The sequence below is a fragment of the Schistocerca cancellata genome, chromosome 1 (assembly GCF_023864275.1).
Source record: "Schistocerca cancellata isolate TAMUIC-IGC-003103 chromosome 1, iqSchCanc2.1, whole genome shotgun sequence".
Taxonomy (NCBI): Eukaryota; Metazoa; Arthropoda; class Insecta; order Orthoptera; family Acrididae; genus Schistocerca; species Schistocerca cancellata.
In genome coordinates this window covers 885,705,614-885,724,489 of record NC_064626.1, presented here as the reverse complement: position 1 = coordinate 885,724,489, position 18,876 = coordinate 885,705,614, and the positions used below count along the sequence as shown (strand labels likewise).

General features: G+C 41.1%; 1 protein-coding gene and 1 non-coding gene across 2 annotated transcripts in view; one reads left to right on the top strand and one right to left on the bottom strand.

Moving 5' to 3' along the window:
* The window catches only part of LOC126190642 (calponin homology domain-containing protein DDB_G0272472-like), a 1,063,014-nt gene that overhangs the window by 174,847 nt on the left and 869,291 nt on the right, over window positions 1-18,876 (top strand).
* On the bottom strand, window positions 5,125-5,197 carry Trnak-cuu (transfer RNA lysine (anticodon CUU)). Its single transcript has one exon. It is a non-coding gene; the product is annotated as a tRNA-Lys (tRNA).

Here is an 18,876-nt window from a genome sequence, read left to right as displayed (position 1 = left end):
TTCTTTCTTTCATTGTTAACACACGGGTATGTCCCCTTCGTAACACTTATGTGATGTACAGCGTAAAATAATACTGTTAATACAAGGAAATGGATGGTGCATTGACGTTACCAAAATGAAATGTATCCAATGGAGACAAGACCAGTTCCACCGCCCTTCGCCCTTCCTTTGGTACTAATGACGGCGTCGCGAGAATGTCAGATCAGCGTCATCATCTCAATTAAGTTTGCACACCGACGCTGTAGATAGTTAGTTGTTGGAGGGGGGGGGGGACGACTTTGTTTTTCACGTACAGTGAGCAAGGGACTGGAATGACAATCGATCAGATACAGAAGAGTGTTAATTTCGTTTGCCATGAAGTAACAGGTAGATATTAGCTTCGCTTGCCTTGAAGTAAATGTGCTTTCATGATAGTAGAGATGTAGGCCTTTATTCAGTAAAATCTTGATATTAGCTTCGTTTGCCTTGAAGTAAATATGCTTTCATGATAGTAGTGATGTAGGCCTTTATTCAGTAAAATCTAGATTCAGCTTCGTGTGATAGTAGGACAAAGTGCAAATGCAAATCTGCAGCTGGCAAAGTCCGTTTGAAGATGGTTTGACATTGTCAGCTATTTAAGGCCAGGTTCTCATTCAAAATGGCGGAAAATTCGATTTTTTTATTGCGTTTTTTGAAGTTGTGTGTGTATAGAATGTTGGGACGAAAAGGTTTTTTAATGTGTGCGTTATAAAAGTTTCTACAGCCCACTGTTCGAAGAGTCACGGCCGCCGTGGGACGCTCGCAACCGAGTCGCCCGGCTCAGGCAGGCCGTGACGCACGTTCACAAAATGATTTAAATTACGGTAAGCATGCAAAGATATTCGCCGAAAAAACTGACGGACAACATGTGCAGGCTGCGGAGCTCAGTATATTCCAGCACAGCCGGATAGGCTTTTCTCGCTAAGAAGAACGAGAGAATTGCTCTCCAAGAATGATTCGAGTTTGGTCAAAACAAAATATTTGGTCCGCCAAATTGGATAGACATTTTGAATTTTGAAAATCTAACTTCAGATTTGTGCTGAGCGACATCAAAAATGTATGACGACACGTAGTTTTGATGCAAATTGAACTGGCATTACGTATAAAAGTTTTCCCTAAACTTTAATCGGGTTTTTCTCGAGAAACAATTTTTCAAAGCTGCGTGCGGCATAAAATAAAGACGGTTCAGACTATTAACTTAACTAGCTTTGACCCCCGAAAATTAAATACTTTTTTTGGGAGTTTATTCCTACAATATATGAAATTTCTTAATATTAACTAATTTTTGTAAAGCTATAAAGAGTGAAACAAACCCACACAAATCGAACTCAAAGTTCGAGTTAACACCGTATCGTTAAATTTAAGGATATTTCATTGTGTTTAGGTATAAGCTCCCATCAATTTAATGGAGTATCGACTGATGTCCGTTTTTGATTCCCCTGAGGGGCTACACTGCACGCAGTCTGCGCACCTCAAACTCGCTGACCCTTGATCAAACCATAATTAGGGGCGCTATTTTTTTTATTGAAAATCTAAACTAAGGTTCAAAGTATGATCAGTCGTAGTTCCCAAACATATCCTTTGTACGTTTTTTCATTGTTTCGAAAAACAAAAAATCCAAACTTTGCCCATTTTTTGTTAATTTGAATGAGAACCTGGCCTAAAACGAGTGCGAGGAACTTGGGTTTTTTGCATATTACTAAATACCAGAGGGCCTTATGGAGTTTTTCGTAATCGATAGTAAGTGAGAACGTATATTCGCTTAAACCATCGGGCGTTAGGTGCAGCGAATGTGTGTTTTCTGTGACGTCTGGTGAGTGCTCGGCATTATCCCTCTGTTGTCTACGAGTTAGATTGTGGGTACCTATCGAAGGCGAAAGGTAGTAAACTATGTCAGGGACACTCAAAGGATGGACTTCAGCGTTCACAGTACTAGATTCTTCTGCAATCGTTGAGAGAGATAGCCTTTTCTGTTAACATTATATTAAAGTGAGTTTATGAAGTAGATTGCATGTAAAAGGAAGCGTTCTCACTCTAAATTGAAATTATTTTCGCTCCATGGCCCATGTATGTAATTTTTATGCTTCTTGTATTACATTTCTTGCCTTCAGCTGAGCCGTGTTTTTCCTCTGTACTAAAGTAATGTTTTAAGTTTTGTACTTCACTATCCTTTGTGTCTTACGTCAACACACAAGGCCCACACAGCCCCTGTGACAAGTGCGTGAATTTCAGAAAGCAGCCGTAACGAAACTCAAGAAGAAGAAGAAGAAGAAAGACAGTGAAGCTAGATTTCCAACTTTTTTGCGGAGTTCGCCGAGAACGTTTTAAAAGCTACAGAAAACAGTGGAACTCATATTTTCAGTGAGTGGTTGAATTGTCGACTTCTCCGTCTGATGCTGGTTATACACTAAAGATGCAGAACATTAAATTAACACAGGTATAGAGTATAGAAATTGCACGGAAATTAGGAAGCACGTATAACACCCCATGAGGAAACTGCCTGAACCCTGTTACGGGGAGTTGCCATCATATCGCATGATAACCATAGTGTCTTTGCCCTTAATCTGCTGGTCTTCGTAACTACCTTCCGTCTTTGCAAAGCACCCATACATACTGACGGCGACGACGTTGACGCACTACGGTTTTAGGCTACAACTGGAATATTCGATTGCCATCGTCATCAGCAAATGACGCTGAAATGATATTTTAATACGTTTCAAGGACTAGAGCGCAGAAATGGTATGGTTTATTTTATTTATGTTGAATTTTTTGTGATTTTATGTGAGTCAGCTGTCTGTATATTTTTTCTGTCAATAAACCGAGAGGTGTTTTGCGAGAAAGAACTCCATGGACCTCTGATTCGATCCCAGTTCAGAGATAAGCAGAAAATATAGATGCCACAACTACAGACAGTCAAAAGGTTTCTTGTTTGAAAACAGCGACCTATCGCTCCCTCACTATTCATCAGCCGCGAAACTATAGGAAAAGAAGAGCCTCTTGCGAGACAAGTAAATTTTAACCGCAGTGAATTAACAAAATAAGCTAATTTTACCAAGTCATACATCTTGCTTAATGACTCAATATATGGACTCAAAAATGTTTCATTTCTTAATGTATGACACGCACAATCGTGATTAAAAATTATCTTTCGCCACAAATGTTCAAGCAGAGTACTGTGCAATTTCATAGGATGTAAATGGTGTACTACAGTTCTGGGATTTTTTTCTCTGTGGTACTCTTTTTCCAGTTTTTTTAATGACTTTTCTATTTTGTTTGGATTATGTGAAGTCTTTCCAGCTAACTTTTCTATTAATAGTATATCTGCAAACTGGAATTTTATTATAATTATTATTATTATCTTCTTTCCTTTCTCAGACCTTAGGTCTGGTTAAAAATGGAAAGTGACGCGGACCTTGATCAAGCGTGACTTCCTTTTAACTGTACGGTATATGTTACATTGCATTTAGGAACTTTCGGGTAATTGAACAATAATTACAGATTTCTGTAGTTGTATATATAAGTTTGGATGTAGCTGTATTGCGTTGATGTACTGGTGGATATTGTGTGGTATGACTCCTGTAGTTGATAGTATAATTGGTATAATGTCAACTTTATCCTGATGCCACATGTCCTTGACTTCCTCAGCCAGTTGGATGTATTTTTCAATTTTTTCTCCTGTTTTCTTCTGTATATTTGTTGTATTGGGTATGGATATTTCGATTAGTTGTGTTGATTTCTTCTTTTTATTGGTGAGTATGATGTCAGGTTTGTTATGTGGTGTTGTTTTATCTGTTATAATGGTTCTGTTCCAGTATAATTTGTATTCATCATTCTCCAGTACATTTTGTGGTGCATACTTGTATGTGGGAACATGTTGTTTTATTAGTTTATGTTGTATGGCAAGTTGTTGATGTATTATTTTTGCTACATTGTTATGTCTTCTGGGGTATTCTATATTTGCTAGTATTGTACATCCACTTGTTATGTGATCTACTGTTTCTATTTGTTGTTTGCAAAGTCTGCATTTTTCTGTTGTAGTATTAGGATCTTTAATAATATGCTTGCTGTAATATCTGGTGTTTATTGTTTGATCCTGTATTGCAATCATGAATCTTTCCGTCTCACTGTATATATTGCCTTTTGTTAGCCATGTGTTGGATGCGTCTTGATCGATTTGTGGCTGTGTTAGATGATACGGGTGCTTGCCATGTAGTGTTTTCTTTTTCCAATTTACTTTCTTCGTATCTGTTGATGTTATGTGATCTAGAGGGTTGTAGAAGTGGTTATGAAATTGCAGTGGTGTAGCCGATGTATTTATATGAGTGATTGCTTTGTGTATTTTGCTAGTTTCTGCTCGTTCTAGAAAGAATTTTCTTAAATTGTCTACCTGTCCATAATGTATGTTTTTATGTCGATAAATCCCCTTCCTCCTTCCTTTCTGTTTAATGTGAATCTTTCTGTTGCTGAATGTATGTGATGTATTCTATATTTGTGGCATTGTGATCGTGTAAGTGTATTGAGTGCTTCTAGGTCTGTGTTACTCCATTTCACTATTCCAAATGAGTAGGTCAGTATTGGTAGAGCATAAATATTTATAGCTTTTGTCTTGTTTCTTGCTGTCAATTCTGTTTTTCAGTATTTTTGTTAGTCTTTGTCTATATTTTTCTTTTAGTTCTTCTTTAATATTTGTATTATCTATTCCTATGTTTTGTCTGTATCCTTTAATAAATTCCAGCAAATGTGTCACAGTTAATGCAGCAGTTTTCTCATCCTTTCATTGAGAATAATTATAGTAGTAATACTACACATAATGGTGTTTTAATAGCCTACTAAAGGTGTACCATGTGTGAAATAAATCCGTGATCCCAACGTGTGGCCTCTCCTTGCAAGTTACTAGCAATGTCTGCCCATCATTTATCTGCCTTGGCACATTTTTCAGACGGTACGTTGGAATAAGATTTATCTCCTTACTGGTAATGCACACTGCACCACTCAAAACGTAAATTTTACTAGTTTATGCAAAGAAACTTAACGTTAATTTAATAGTTCCATGCTCTTTAGGATAGCAGAGGTATGGTGATGATACACTGGGAGAATAAAAATATTCGCCCAACGTGGGGCTCGAACCCACGACCCTGAGATTAAGAGTCTCATGCTCTACCGACTGAGCTAGCCGGGCGGCTTGGTAGTGTGCTCTGAGTAATGGTACATGTGTAGAATCCGAACAACACATGTGTAGAATCCGAAAGTTGTTCTTGAACTTTGTCGTGATGACGTGCTGTGATTCACCTGGGGGTTTGCTTCAGATGGCATAGTGGGCAGGGGCTAGCGGTCGTTACGCTGCGGCGTTGACAAGTTTATGTGCGGGTTCTGAGGGGAATCTCTGTATGCGCTGTAATCCTATTTGTCGACACGGTGTAATCTCTGAAGTGATTGGACGGCTTTATGGTCCATATCTCGTTATCGACGACAATAGCGATATAAGCCGTACTCCTATATACATCCCCCGCAGACAGTACATACAGAACCTGCGCAACTTTGTACCCAAACGTCGGTGACATCGTCCGTAATCATGCAGCTGCATACTTGGAATATTTGTAACCATTGTTTCTCTGCAACAGAATTAATTCAGTTGTCACTCGTCTCCCACTTTTAACTGTTGGTGAAACAGTAGAACCCCGTACGAAGCTATTGTTTCCATTTGTGATGAATCAAAACACGACTAGCTAACAGGCAAGACCAAAAAGTCATCAGTGGATCATCTAAAGACTGTTACTGTACTGCACTTGTCATTTGCGAGGCAGTTTTGAGCTGGCGTTTGGGAATGCCCAGTCACAGTAGATGAGCCGCTTTGAAATCGCGGCCAATTACATTCGCCGATTATTTATAATATTCACATTCCATGTACGCTATAGCATTTAAAGAACTATACATTGCACCTAATATACTTTCCCTTTCATCCTCCAGAGCCTTATCATTTATTTTCCTCATAGCCTTCCATGTATTGTGTGGCTTTCAAATATTTCCTTCTAGTTTTCGGTTTCCTGATCTTTTTTCTTCTTCCTTCAGTTCATTTAAAACCACTTTTTTCCCACACACAAAACAACAGCGTGTCCTGGAGTGGCACTAAAGAAAACTGCTTGTCCTGACGCTTTCATCTTCCTGTGGTATCGTATTGTTGCCTAAGCGTTGTGCGGAGGGCACGATCTAATTTCTTTCTCCAAACAAATGTTGCGCTGCATTTCAGGAGAGTGCTCTGAATGTCAAAAGCTGCGTAATCCTCTGCAAGAGCTTCTCGAGGAGGATGCAGCCATTAAGATAAATCAGAAATATCCTCGATACCTCGTTTTGGCCAGTTAGTCGGGAATATGTTACCATTGGTATGTGACAATCACCTCTACAAAATTACGGAAAATGATATACCTCTACAAAATTACGGAAAATGATATCTTAGACGCAGAATTGTTCACATGCTGCAGTTCTCGTGTCGTGACTCACTAAGTGAATTCAGTAGTCGACGAGCTCTATCTGCATAGTACCCTACCTGAAATAAATGTTTGCCCAAAATCAGAGAAATTGTAACAATGAGCAACGAAAACTACGTACCATAAAGTCGGATATAGTAATTATTAAATTCTAGAGATGAAATTATGAAATTTCGCTCGATCACCGTAGAGCGTTACTGGTTTGGGTGTGATATTGTAGTTGTACGTGCCTTCGTAGCCCAGGTCAGTAATGCACGGTAGTACAATGGATTTACGGATGATATAGTTATCTCTAATGTATTGCTGAGTAAGGGAAAAAAGGGGCAAAAAAGAAACTGGAGAAATATCCAATTGATAAGTTTTCAGTGTCTTGCAAAGATTGGCGACGCACAACAAAAGGCACAGTTTTGTGTCCTTCACAAAACATAGAAAAATAATATCCTGTGGCTACGAGGTCAGTGAGTCGGAATTGGAATCAATCAACTCATACAAATGCCCCGTGTAAACAATCTGTACGAATACGTAGTGGAACAATCACGTAGGTTCAGTCGTAGGTAAAGCAAATTGTAGACTTCGGTAAATTGGCAGGATACTGGGAAAACGCAGTCAGTCTGCATAGGAGGCTGCTTGCAAAACACTTATGCAACACCGCTCAAGTTCATGGGACGCATACCAAGATGATGATAATAATGATTCTTAAAGGTGCACTGGAAATTCACGTAAAACGAAGCGTAACGAGAAAAGGAGAACTGTCAGCTCCATGGTACGTGACCGTGTCGTCGTGGTTCAAAATTGTGCGACTGTAGCTTCAGTGGGATGGTTAAAAGTGAGATAAAACCCAGGCAGCTGAAAACTTTAGTCGATCACTGAAGAATACGCCAAGAACGGTCGTCATAGTCAGTACCACTAAAATGGAGTGAGAAAATGAAGATTGTCGGGTGCAGAGTGTCAGTTAAATGACACTTTTAGATAAATAAAATGCTACATAATTATTTAAAGATGCATGGCAGTGTAGGCGTAGAAAGTAGCTGAGGACCACCCGAGGGACGCGTCGCAGGGATTGACGCACCTTGACAGAGAACGTTGAGGTGCACTAAATTTTATTATAAATTTCACTCGTACCAAATAGATGAAACAGACGGTGTTGAATGTTTACAAAGAAAGGCAACACGAGTTGTCACAGGTTTGTATCCTGGAAACCCGAAAAACCTGAATTAGCGGACACTTGAATATAAACGCAAACTGCCCTGTGAAGGACTACTTACAAAGTTTCAAGTACCAATATTTAGTGGAGAATCTGTTAATACTCCATAGCCTCCTACGTATCGCTCACGTAGGAAGCGGAAAGCTAAAATTAGACTAATTACAGCACCCACAGAGGCATTCATTCTTCCCGTGCTCTGTATCGATGAGACCGAAACATGTCGTAAAACGCTATGTACCCTCTGCCTAGCACTTCACTGTGCTTTGCAGAGTATGTTTCCAGGTATAGATTATCATCCATTGGAACACAACCACTTTACACACTTGACACAAATTGCAAATATGGAAAAGTCTTATTAAATACGAAATAACACAGGCATGCATGCGTATTCGAAGGCACATTGCACAGTACTATTTAAAAACAGAAGCACTAGTATTTCGTATACATATTCGGCAATATGTGGTCCTCGACTTTCAATAAATATGTCTTTCCTGGGTGGGAATACACCTAACGTACTAGTGCAGGTTGTAGCACACGCATGACGACATATGAAAGTTTGGGTCTTGCCGTGATTCGGCGCGGATAGCCGAAAGATTAAGGCGACCACACGCATTAATCGGGAAATCTGGGTTCGAGTCCCAGTCTTTCAAATTTTCGCTGTCGTCATTTCCTTATGCAGTTGACGGTTGTTCGTATTCGCAGCTGCAAATACATTTCCTGTTATTATTAAATGTAACACATTTCAAAAAATCATCGTCAGACATAAGCTGTGGGACGATATACAGACATTATGAAAAATAAGTAACGTGTACCAGTATAATGCGTGATCGTGAATTAGGCACCAAAAAAAAAAAAAAAAAACCTGAGCACATGGACTGTATATCACGTTTCATAAAGACTGCATATGGTAGTATAGCTGTCACCTCAGTGATGCAACTTAATCTATGCAATATCCCGCTTTACCCCTCGTAGCAAGGTAGAAGGCGACGGCAATTCGAGATTCTCATAACATTAGCAAGACTCGCTACCTTACAAGGAGAGCCAAGACGTTGAGATCACAGATTTACTTCAAACTTTGTACGTCTTCAGTAGGCCATTAAAATAACATAATCTGCAAGTAGTAAGGTGCACCACTCTGGCAGTTCCGAAAAAATCGCAAGAGAAGTTTTATATGTATGTTATGTAACTGACGTATCTGTCCATAGGTGCTGCATGTCAGAATTCTTGGTGGTTCAGTGATGCCGGCATGGTAGCTCAGCGTGTTCGGTCAGAGGGTTAGCTGCCCTCTATAATTAAAAAAAAAAAAAAAAAGTGAACGGATCAACGATGGACTTGAACGGGTGTCATGAGACGCCAGCCCCGAGCAAATCAACGAACAATAACGAACAAAATGAAATCACTAAAAAAAAGGAAATGGTTACCGTTACAGCGTCGAAAGACGAACATGCATGACGCTGTGGTTCGATTCCCGCTCAGACTTGAATTTTAATATATGTTTTTCATCACTGGGCATATTATTTCATTTATATGACATTTGAGATGTAATATAATTAAAAAACAACGTGTATTTGCATGAAGTTTCAATGAATTTCGTGTTATTTGGCTACTTACCATTTGTAATAAAATTTAGTTATTAGAAAAAATACAAGTCATGAAGAAACGCATAGAGTTTTCCTGAAAATGTATGCCTGTCTTGATTTGCGAAATCCCTTATACATGCAATCTGGTAAGGTACAGGGAACTACTTTGCACCTCGACGCTTCGAGCTGCAGACACAGAGGCAGGCCCCATTTGGCAGTTAACCAGCGTAGCAGTGAGATCTTGCTAACGTAGCAAGAGCGAATAGCGTAGGTGCAAATTTTTTGAATATCACACAATTTACATGTGCACTACAAAAATGAAGATGTGAGCGGGAGTCGAACGATCGCCTCATATACGTTCGTCTTACATAGATCTTAACCATCTTAACCACCATGAACTGTAACGTCCAGTACTTACGTACAATACATCAGCTACATAATAGACGCGTAAAACTTCTCTTTCGGCTTTTTCGGAATTGCCAGAGTAGTGCACTTTGCTACTTCCACATTATGTTGTTTTAATGGCCTGCTAAAGGGGTACAAAGTTTGAAGTAAATCTGTTCAAATTGTTCAAATGGCTCTGAGCACTATGGTACTTAACATCTGAGGTCATCAGTCCCCTAGAACTTAGAACTGCTTAAACCTAACTAACCTAAGGCCATCACACACATCCATGCCCGAGGCAGGATTCGAACCTGCAACCGCAGCGATCGCGCGGTTCCGGCCTGAAGCGCCTAGAACCGCTCGGCCACACCGGCCGGCTGAAGTAAATCTGTGATCCCAACTTCGTGGCCTCCTCTTGTTAGTATGAAATCGACTTCGTCCTTAATTTTCCGCTGCTTCCCTTCAATGTTAGACACAGCGCACGCCCAGCATATTATTCTGTGTCGTATGTGGGCTAGAGGGTGAACATTAGGAGCCGAACCGTTGTACGAGGATCATTCAGTAATTAAAGAGACAAATTGCTCTGGACAAAAAAGCGTTTATTTTTAGAAAACTATACTTTTTCTACTTTTTAACGTAATCCCCTTGAACATTGATGAACTTGTTCCAACGGGCTACAAGCTTTTTTATTCCAGTTGCAAAGAACTCTTTATCTTGATGTTTGAACTAGTTTCCCACAAATTTTATCACGTCCTCGTGGTCCTCGAACCTCTTCCCACGTAATGCCTCCTTCAGTGCACCAAACAAATCACTAGGTGTTAAATCAGGACTGTAAGGGGGTTGAGGCAGTACATCTCAGCCCATTTTGTCCATGGTTTCACGAGTTAGTTGAGCAATATGAGGACGTGCGTTGTCTTGCTCTGAGATCCACGACGTCTGTCTCTCATGGCTGGCTTCACCTTGTTTAAAAGCAAATCCGAGTAGTATTGGCTGTTCCTTGTACGCTGCTCTCGAGATAATCACAAAAAACCTGGACCTTCAGCTTCCCAAAACACCGTCAACATGACTTTTCCTACTGATGCTTGGATTTTGAATTTTTTCTTGACTGGTGAGTTGGTGTGCTTCCACTCCACACTTTGTCTTTCTGATTCTAGTTCATAATAGTGAACCCAAGTTTCATCACAAGTTAAAATTTTGTTGAAGAAGTGCTCACCTTCTCTTTTATAACGTTCCGTTAGCTCTGTGCACACACTCAACCTTATTTCCTTGCGTAGCCGCGTCATCTTCTTTGGGACCCATCGTGAACATGATTTGCGGTACTTCGGCTTGTTGCAGATAATGTTATGAACTGTACCAGTACTAACTTCAACCTTATCAACTATCATTTCCACAGTCACACGGCGGTCGGCGCGAATAATGGCATCAATTCGACTTTCAAGTGAGGGAGTTGAAGCTGCAACTGGTCGGCCAGAACGGTGTGTTCGTCAGTCACTGAGTCGCAACCATTTTTAAACTGCTCTACCCACTTGTAAAAATTTGCACGATTCATACACCCTTTACCATTTTTAGACATTCTACAGTATATATTCACTGGTTTCTCGCCTTCAGCAAGTAAAAAACGAATAACAGAACGTTGCTCAAGTAATGTGGACGTTTCAAGCGGACTCTACATCTTGAAATGTATTTTTGAGGTTATAAACAAAACAATGTTGATATATCAGCTGATCAGGTCTCATTCCAGTGATGCCAACTTAAAGCCATAAAAGTACGAAACTTGACCTACTAACGGTTTTTTCCCCAGACCAATTTGTCTCTTTAATTATTGATTGTCCCTTGTAAAACTTGGTTTTTTTCACGTTCCTAAAAGGGTGTGCTAGATTAAAATCATGTTTAGGAAGGAAAAATCCCAGTACCAATTCGTTATCTTATCCCAGATCTTTGTCAGTGTAGTCTAACACTTCTGCAGAACCACCCATTAATTCGTATAGTGAGGATGACTGAAGGAATTGCTTGAAAGACGCAGATGATTGGGGAAAAGCCAAAGACAGCTGGTTTCGATGTGTTGTACGCCCTAAAATGTCCGGATGGAACTCAGACTGAGAGACACAACTGTCAGGTCACCTTTCGTGCGCTTGATTGCCCTTACGGGAGAGTCGCGAAGCTGTCCTGCTGACGTCACACACGCCCGACAAGTGGTAAAGCCTCGTTCCCGGTGACCGGCGACTCGCCTTATAGGCGGCTCCGGACGGCATCGTGATGCAACCGCCTTACTTTCGCGCGACCGTTAGCTTTACTGCAAAGGGAAGTTAATAGACCCGTTGATCACAGTGAATCAGCTGTAGACAATTCAGGACGCTACAAGCGTGCAGACCAAAGCGTAGGATGAAGGAAAGTCGGAGTCAATCTTGCTGAGGTGACAACAGCCTTGGAGACAACAACCGAGTTAGAAAACTGCTGCGGAAGCAAAGGGAACTTCACAGCAAACATAAACATAGCCAAAGCCTTGCAGACAAACTAAAATTACGCGAAGCGAAATGTAGTGTGAAGAGAGCTATGCGAGAGGCGTTCAATGAATTCGAAAGTAAAGTTCTATGTACTGACTTGGCAGAAAATCCTAAGAAATTTTGGTCTTATGTCAAAGCGGTAGGTGGATCAAAACAAAATGTCCAGACACTCTGTGACCAAAATGGTACTGAAACAAAGGATGACAGACTAAAGGCCGAAATACTAAATGTCTTTTTCCAAAGTTGTTTCACAGAGGAAGATTGCACTGTAGTTCCTTCTCTAGATTGTCGCACAGATGACAAAATGGTAGATATCGAAATAGACGACAGAGGGATAGAGAAACAATTAAAATCGCTCAAAAGAGGAAAGGCCTCTGGACCTGATGGGATACCAGTTCAATTTTACACAGAGTACGCGAAGGAACTTGCCCCCCTTCTTGCAGCGGTGTACCGTAGGTCTCTAGAAGAGCGTAGCGTTCCAAAGGATTGGAAAAGGGCACAGGTCATCCCCGTTTTCAAGAAGGGACGTCGAACAGATGTGCAGAACTATAGACCTATATCTCTAACGTCGATCAGTTGTAGAATTTTGGAACACGTATTGTGTTCGAGTATAATGACTTTTCTGGAGACTAGAAATCTACTCTGTAGGAATCAGCATGGGTTCCGAAAAAGACGGTCATGTGAAACCCAGCTCGCGCTATTCGTCCACGAGACTCAGAGGGCCATAGACACGGGTTCAGAGGGCCATAGACACGGGTTCACAGGTAGATGCCGTGTTTCTTGACTTCCGCAAGTCGTTCGATACAGTTCCCCACAGTCGTTTATTGAACAAAGTAAGAGCATATGGACTACCAGACCAATTGTGTGATTGGATTGAGGAGTTCCTAGATAACAGGACGCAGCATGTTATTCTCAATGGAGAGAAGTCTTCCGAAGTAAGAGTGATTTCAGGTGTGCCGCAGGGGAGTGTCATAGGACCGTTGCTATTCACAATATACATAAATGACCTGGTGGATGACATCGGAAGTTCACTGAGGCTTTTTGCAGATGATGCTGTGGTGTATCGAGAGGTTGTAACAATGGAAAATTGTACTGAAATGCAGGAGGATCTGCAGCGAATTGACGCATGGTGCAGGGAATGGCAACTGAATCTCAATGTAGACAAGTGTAATGTGCTGCGAATACACAGAAAGATAGATCCTTTATCATTTAGCTACAAAATAGCAGGTCAGCAACTGGAAGCAGTTAATACCATAAATTATCTGGGAGTACGCATTAGGAGTGATTTAAAATGGAATGATCATATAATGTTGATTGTCGGTAAAGCAGATGCCAGACTGAGATTCATTGGAAGAATCCTAAGGAAATGCAATCCGAAAACAAAGGAAGTAGGTTACAGTACGCTTGTTCGCCCACTGCTTGAATACTGCTCAGCAGTGTGGGATCCGTACCAGATAGGGTTGATACAAGACATAGAGAAGATCCAACGGAGAGCGGCGCGCTTCGTTACAGGATCATTTAGTAATCGCGAAAGCGTTACGGAGATGATAGATAAACTCCAGTGGAAGACTCTGCAGGAGAGACGCTCAGTAGCTCGGTACGGGCTTTTGTCAAAGTTTCGAGAACATACCTTCACCGAAGAGTCAATCAGTATATTGCTCCCTCCTACGTATATCTCGCGAAGAGACCATGAGGATAAAATCAGAGAGATTAGAGCCCACACAGAGGCATACCGACAATCCTTCTTTCCACGAACAATACGAGACTGGAATAGAAGGGAGAACAGATAGAGGTACTGAAGGTACCCTCCGCCACACACCGTCAGGTGGCTTGCGGAGTATGGATGTAGATGTAGATGTAGATGTAGACGAAGCACTAGTGAGGGAAGAAACGGACCGTGACCTGTTTAAACAAATCATCCCGGAACTTGTTTCCAGTTATAAGGGAAACCGAGGTAAAGCTTAGTAGGACACTGGGACGGAGATTTTAATCTCGTCTTCCTCCGAATGCGACTCTCGTGTTCATAAGTGTGCTGTCTGGCTGATCAGACGAATCGTAATAAATTGATCACTTTTTGATTAGGCCAAGGAATTTTGGGCACGTTCAGTTGTTGCGTATTCCTCCTCTGCGGAGCACATACCACGAAAGTTCTTTGGACCACAGAAATTACAGTCAGTTTTGTGTAGGAACATATCTACAGGTATAACGACAGGAGTTGCGATCAGGTGGCCTGTTTCACCACTGCGCGCTACATTCCTAGGTACTTCAAGTAACTGACCAGTCGAGTTTGTTTTATGTCACACACATTTACTGTAACTGCAGATTTCTTTAAAGGGAAACAAAGTTACAAGCATCACCTGATTTTGATAGGATAAAACTGTTCTTTACGTTACACCACTTTTATGGCATTCGTAAATGTAGTTAAAGTATGCTGCTTTATTTAATGACCAGGAGCGTACTTAACCTGGAGATACCAGTAGGATGGATGGCTCATCTTATATTGCTTTCATCGTAAGAATAAACCTGTAGACATTACACAATGTATTCTTTCGTGCTTGCTGGAATCTCATTGGATTTCGTTTCACGTGGAGCGGAAGCCTGGCTGTTTAGAGTACAGTCAAGTAAGATAATATGGATACGTTTTACGCTGTGCGTTACGTACACATCGGCTCAGCAATAATATAGGACAACAACTCTTCTGTCACATAACTCGGACAGCAGTGGCTAGCCATCTGGTGAAACTAAGTTGCAGTGATGTGAACGGTTGCAGTTAAAACGTAAAAAACGACTAGTAGAGACACAACATAGCTTCTAATGTCATTTAATTTTTAAATGGAATGAAATAATATGCGGTAAAGCTCCGCCAGTGCGCTTCTTAGGGGTACCAGTCGGAAACTAAGCTCTTTCTTAGCTAACATGACATCGTAATTAGAAACAAGAGTGATGAAAATTCCTAATTTAAACACAGCCCATAGGGTGAGATGAGTGTGACTATAAGCGTAGTGCAGGGGTGTCACCGTACAGTTAAATATTGAAGCCACTGTGGGTGTTGATTATAGTCAGTCGTCTGATAATCTCTGAACTCCTTCCTTATCCGAATCCGAGAAGTAAGTTTCACTACTGGAACTGTCATCTGCTACATTGATAACGAGGCGATCAACAACAGAATCCACTCACTCATCCAAGTGCCACATTTTCTCATCATTTTTTATGATGTGCTGTTCTGCATCCCGCCAGCGTTAGGCCGTGACGTGACAATGCTTCTTGCATTAGTTCCAGTACGCGTGACAGCTTTAATGTCTACTTATTTCTCGCAACAAATCTGTTGGATCCAGATCAGTTCTATTAGGTTCATACTGCAGTGGTGCTGTGGTAACTGTAAAATGCTTTGTCCATTGTCTGTATAGTGTGCTCGATGCAGTCGAAATTGATTTCCGTCTCTCTATGCCGCTTATCACGTTGGCTCATTTGAGACTACATCTGTGGTATGAGACAATGGAGGTAGTTCAAATATAGAGTATTTGAGTTCTCATTTTTTCCCAAAAAACTAATTTTTAATATTTCCTTAATTTAAACAATTTTTATTAACCATCTTTTATGAAATATCGATAATTAAAAATTATACATTCAACGGAAGCGGGAATTTAGCGTGCGATGTGTAATTAGAAACAAGAAGACTTGCATTTTTCATAAAAGTGATTAGAAGCGCGCTAATTAGGATGTATTTGAAGACTGAAACGATGTAGGTATTCGAACTGAATGAAAACAAAAACTCGGAAAAAGAAACCAAAAGGAAAGCCGAATAAGCTGGTTTTGTATCATATTCGATTACAGTTCTCAAACAGTACCGGTTCAACCACGCGTCTCGTTTACAGAAACGGCCTAATTTTAGTAAATAAAGTTCCTCGGAAAACTTCAAATCCGATTTACTCTATAAACTTGTGAAAATCATTTTAAGAACAGCGTGTTTCTCAGCACATTTTAACGGTGGTCCACGTGCATGTTTCACTGCCGAATAGGAAGCAGCGTCGGCCATTTTCACTGCACGTATCAACAGCGCCACAATCGGAGTGCAACTAATGTTTACAGACTACGACCGTACACCGTTTGTGAAGTAAAAACTACATAGCTAAAGTATGATTAAGAAAAACGTTGATGGCTATGAATATATTACAATATAAATACCATATTCTAGTACATGTGTTGTTAAGAGAAACGATGCAATATTACTTTGGACTTGCATACATGTCCGAAGAAAGCATGCATGTCCGAAAGAACATTGCATCGCTCTTGCTAACAGTACAGGCACCGCAATGTGGTATTTATCCGCCGACACTAGGGGGATATTGATCATTAATGGCAAAATGGAGTGAACAGGAAAACTAGTAATGAACTTCGAGGATGTACTCTGATTTTGTTGCTCTAAGGAATTTATGGACTTCTGTATCTAGAGTGATTTGGAACAGGTATGTTAAGGTCAACGTCTTTAGTTTACATTACCAAGCAAACTTTCCAGTTATATTAGTTACTCACTGTTTATAATAATCACCTAAAATATCGACGTCCTTATATCGACAGCGGCCGAAGAGCTACTGTAATTCCAGGAATGTTGAAGAATGTGCAACAGACCACGATACGTCGTGGTGCAGCGTGTCTCTGTTAAAATATATCTGTCGAGGGAAGCGTTTCGCCGTCACATTCCTCCATAAAGAGAGCTCCGCACTGTCTCCTAATGAACAAAATACGAACGTAGGGAGTATTAGACCGATTTTTTCACTGGATTGAAGAGTTCCTTGCGAATAGAACACAGCATGTCATTCTTAACCGAGAAAAATCTTAAGACGTAAAAGTATATTCGTACCTAATGGAATTAAGAACCTTTAATGTTCACAATATGCACTGGTGTGCAAAACTTTAAGGATGAAAGTAATTTTAGCATGACTTGTCACTACTGGGCAATATAGCTCGATGGAACTTGGACCATAGGTAGAAAGAACTGCTATAGTGTAGTACAGAAGATAAATAGAAAAAATACGAAATGAGATGAACAGAAATGACACTTTTATTCAGAGACAATAATTCCTTTTTCCCACCTCACGTCATATGAGGATGCGTAATACATGAAGGAACTTCGTCGAACACGATAAATTAGTGGTCCACGTATTACAGTGTGGGGTGGCATAATGTTTTATGGGCGTACTGACCTCCAAATACTTGAAGACGGTACACTGACCGATCAGCGTTATTGTAACATTGTACCCTTTCCCCATGTGCCTCTTTTCAGGGATGCATTCGGCCCTGAGTTCATCGACCGCGCCGAACACCGCAGGTAAAATAGCTCTTGGATATTCGACGAATGGACTGGCTTTTCCATTCACCTGAGTTAAATGGCATCGATCACGTGTAGGATTCATAGGGCACACGTACGGCACGTCCACATGCACGAATAAATGGTTCAAATCGCTCTGAGCACTATGGGACTTAACATCTGCGGTCATCAGTCCCCTAGAACTTAGAACTACTTAAACCTAACTAACCTAAGGACATCACACACATCCATGCCCGAGGCAGGATTCGAACCTGCGACCGCAGCAGTCGCGCGGTTCCGGACTGAGCGCCTAGAACCGCTCGGCCACAGCGGCCGGCTATCCACGAACAACCATCTAACATTTGTCCGCCGCGCTACTGGAGGTATGGAACGCCGTACCACAAGAACTTCTACATCTACATATATACTCCGCTAGCCACCAAGCGGTTTGTGGCGGAGGGCACAATTCGCGTCAAAGTCATATATTCTCCCCCCCCCCCCCCCCCATCTGTCTGAACGCCTCAGTACGAGCTCTTATTTCCCTTGTCTTTGAATGATGGTCATTACGCTATTTGAAAGTTGGTGGTAATAGTATATGCTCTACATCCTCGGTGAAGATTGGATTTCGGAATTTAGTGAGCAGCCCCTTCTGTTTAGCGCGTCGTCTATCTGCAAATGTGTCCCACTTCAGATTTTCTATGAGATTTGTAACGCTCTCGCGATGGCTAAATGTACCAGTCACGAATCTTGCCGCTCTTCATTGGACCTTCTCAATCTCTTGAATCAGACACAACTGGTAAGGGTCCCATACAGACGAACAATAATCCAAGACTAGACGAACTAGCGTATTGTAAGCTATTTCCTTTGTTGAAGGACTGCATCGCTTCAGGATTCTACCAATAAACCGCAATCTAGAGTTCGCCTTACCTGTTACTTACGTCTTAACCAACGTTGTGGCCAGCACACTTTGCCGTCCGTGGTGTTCACAAATCGTATTAAGAACCGTGTCCCGCCTTCTGCAGTGTCCAATGGACCATCATAAATCGCGGTCACTCAATATAGTTATTTTCTTAAAATAAAAGTATCTTTCCTGATCGTCTCATTGCGTATTTCTTTCAGTTGTCTTCTGTACTGTACTGTACTATGGCAGTTCTTTGTATGTCTCATCAAGCTATGTTACTTGGCAAGATGTCCAGTTGTGCAGCGAGTTATTTGAATTCATGCGTCGATCGCCTCTAAGAGTGTCCGTACGTTCCAACTTTGCAAGCGTCAGCTGTGAGCTTCCGGCCGACAAGTCGGAGAACGGACATGTTTCCACGACTTGTTGCGATTGACAGATGCCTGCCCAACGACTCAGCGTGCTTTTGTTCACTGCCAGGTCTCCGTGGACATT